We start from the raw sequence: 3,680 nt of genomic DNA, 5'->3' as shown, positions 1-3,680 counted from the left end.
GGGGCCCTAGAATTTGCATTTCCAGTAAGTTTCACACTTTGAAAACTGCCAAAGAAATAAAAATATAAAAAGAATCATGTAATCCCACTCATGTAGCCATAACCTAAATTTATAACCATTGTTAACATTTTGCCATATTTTCTTTATCTTTTTTCTAAAGTATTTTAAAGTAAATTACTTCATAATGCTCTATCCCTAAATATTTCATATGTAGGAAACAAGGACATTTTCCTACATAAGCACAAGACAAGCATCACATCTAACAAAACTGACAATAACTTGCTGACATCATCTGATACTGTTGTGGACTGAATGTTTTTGTCCCCCCAAACTTCATATGGGGGGACCCTACCCCATAATGTGATGGTATTAGGAGGTGAGGCTTTTGGGAGATAATTCGGATTAGATGAGGTTACGAGCATGGAGCCTTCATGAATGGGATTAGAGCCCTTATAAGGGTCTTATAAGGGTCACGAGACAAGCTTGCTTCTTCTTCTTTTTTTTTTTTTTTTTGGTGAGGACGACTGTCCATGAGCTAACATTTGTTGTCAATCTTCCTCTACTTTTTGTATCTGGGATGCTGCCACAGCATGGCCTGATGAGCAGCGTATAAGTCCGCGTCAGGGATCTGAACCTGTGAACCCTGGGCCGCCAAAGCGGAGCCTGCACATTTAACCACTATGCCACCGGACCGCCCCGAGAGGTTGCTTCTTTCTGCTCTCTGCCATGTGAGGATACAATGAGAGATGGGGGAAAACAGGGCCCTCACCGGAATGAGACTACACTGACACCCTGGTCTCCGATGCCCAGCCTCCAGAACTGTGAGAAATAAATTTCTATTGTTTATAAGCCACTCAGTCTATGGTACTTTGCTGTCGCAGCCCAAATTGACTAAGACAGATACTCAATCCCAAAAATGGTTTCTACAGCTTTCAAATTGGGCTCCACTGAAGAACCACACATTGCATTGGTTATTGTGTCTGTGAATCTCTTTTAATCTAGAAGAGAACCCAAAACACACCTTTCTTTTTTTCATGACATTGACTCGAAAAGATTTGTCCTGTAGAATGTTCCACTTTCTAAGTTTCTAATGATTTCTGCATGATGACATTTAACTTTTATTTCATCCTCTGTATTGCCTGTAGAGGGAATGTTAGCTCCAAAGGTTTGACTGGATGTAAGTTAAACATTTTTGGTAAAATACTTCACAGGCAAGGTGGTGCCCTTCACATTGTACCACAACAGGAGGCATATAAGCTGGTTTCCCAGTATTTATAAAATCGATCGCCAAGTCAAGGGTGACAGTTGGAAGCCCACATTTTAAAATTGTGTTTTCCCACTCACTGCCAGCAAGGATCCTGTGAATGATGCATTGGTACCTTGTCAATATTCCAGCTCCTCATCAATTTTTTCACTTAATGGTATTAGCATCTGCTGATGATTCTTGCTTAAAATTGTGTGATTTCATTAGAGGTAGAAAAATGGTGATTTTCTGATTTTACCATTCCTTGTACATTTCTCAAATGACGTTCTTTTGTAAAGAAGAGGATTTTTTTTTCATCTATAGGAACTTTTTGGTTACTCTGAGATACCCTTCTTACAGAAAACTCTGGTCACCACGACATATGACAATGAGTACAACTAGGCTCTACTCTCAGACCTCCCACCCCCCTGCCAATCAGCTGGGGTTCTACTGACAAGGACCCAGGCACAGGGAAGAAGATGTGACACTGATAATCTGAAATGTGGTTCTAGATAGAAGCCAGGTCTTTCAAACAAGCCAGGTCTTTGGAACAACCCAAGAGCCCCGCTTTCAAAGTTGGGAAATAAGCTCCGAGCCACGCTGGCAGCAGAGACACAGACCAGGTGGAGATGAACTTGCAAACAGAGGACAGGAGGCCTTGGTTTTCCAGATCCGGAGGAGGCAAAGTCTTGGAATTAGGGAAGACTCTATAAAACCAACCCGATGGGCCAGTTAATGAATGGACATCGAAAATGGAGAAAAACTCCTTTGCACATGAAGTCATCTTCATTTGGGCATTATATCTTTCCTAATTGACCCATAAATAAGTGATTACACATCAAAGTGAGGGTATTTATGTAGCTATGTCAATGGCAAATGCTATACTGGTCTCCTAGTTTATTGGCAAATGCATATTAACTCAATAAAAAATGTTTATTAGGCAATACATTAAATTTTCATAGCTAGAGATCAAATTTAGACAAGAAAGCCATATTATATAAGATTATTCAAGAAAATTGGGTGAATTAACTTAAGTCATTCCTTAATACCACATTCTCAAACTTTCCCACTGAAACTTCTTTCTTTTTTGAGGAAGATTAGCCCTGAGCTAACTGCTGCCAATCCTCCTCTTTTTGCTGAGGAAGACTGGCCCTGAGCTAACATCCGTGCCCATCTTCCTCTATGTTATATGTGGGACGCCTACCACAGCATGGTGTGCCAAGCAGTGCCATGTCCACACCCGGGATCCAAAGCGGGGAACCCTGGGCTGCTGAAGTGGAACCTGTGCACTTAACCGCTGCACCACTGGGCAGGCCCCCCCACTGAAACATTTCTAATGGTGGAGGAAACTGGACCTCTACCTATGGGAGGTCTGCCTGCAGCAGCCGACCACAAAAACTAAATTTATTTCATGCCTCATTTTAAAATACTAACTGAAATTCTGTGCTCAACTCTGTACAGCATCATTATTTGTTTTATAAAAAAAATAATAATGCTCTTTAAAACATTGAGTAAAATCAGTGCTACAAAAATACAGTGGGATTCGGGATCCTAATCCTTAAAATAGAAGGATGATAGCACCTACATCATAGGATTATTATGGATGGACATCAACTCAGCTAATATTTATAAAGCCCTTACAATTGTGATTGGCACATAGTTGGCACTATAAAAATATTCCTTAAAAGGAATTAAAGATTTGTTCCAAGTTTGTTCTATTGTTTTAGCTACCACCATATAATTGCTTCCAGGGTATTCGTGACCCATTTGAGTGTGATTTTAATATCTAAGAACAAAATTATGGTTGGATGCCGGGAGCCGTGTTACCAACGCCTATACAGCCGTCTGACAGGGTCCGGGCTGAGAAGGGCCGAGGGGCGCAGGGACGCCCCTGGGTGAAGAATGGCCGGCCGACACCCCTGATATTTTCTGAAATGTACGCATGCTTTCTATCAAGGTTATAACTATACTTGTTTCTGCTTTCTATAGTTTAACTTAGCTTTTCAGCCTGATGCCTTACTAGCAAAATGATATTTTCTCGGGGCAGTGTGCTCAAGGGACAAATAGTCCTACCCCCTGAAAGACAAAGGAATGCTTTCACCCCCTAAGGGGCGCGGGAATGTAAAGATTTTTAACTACCCGCTGAGAACGCATGTAGTCCTGGGGATAAGATACCCGGGAGTTGCTTTTTGTTCACTTTAACCCTCTGAACAATGACTAGATGATCGATGGGGGCAGGGGTAGCTCCCCCAGGACGTGAACAGACGGAATGGTGTCCTGTCCGGATATCTGGACCTTCTCTCCAGCTTTGATCTAACTTTACCATAAATTACTTTTGTTTCTGAACCCATAAATCTATACATGAAGAACAGAAGATTCAAATAGACCTCATCCCTGACGTCAATGTATATTCGTCCCAAAATAGTAGAGGAAGTCA

Source organism: Equus quagga, chromosome 1, assembly GCF_021613505.1.
Source record: "Equus quagga isolate Etosha38 chromosome 1, UCLA_HA_Equagga_1.0, whole genome shotgun sequence".
In the NCBI taxonomy this organism is placed as follows: Eukaryota; Metazoa; Chordata; class Mammalia; order Perissodactyla; family Equidae; genus Equus; species Equus quagga.
Note: the sequence above shows the minus strand (reverse complement) of the source record.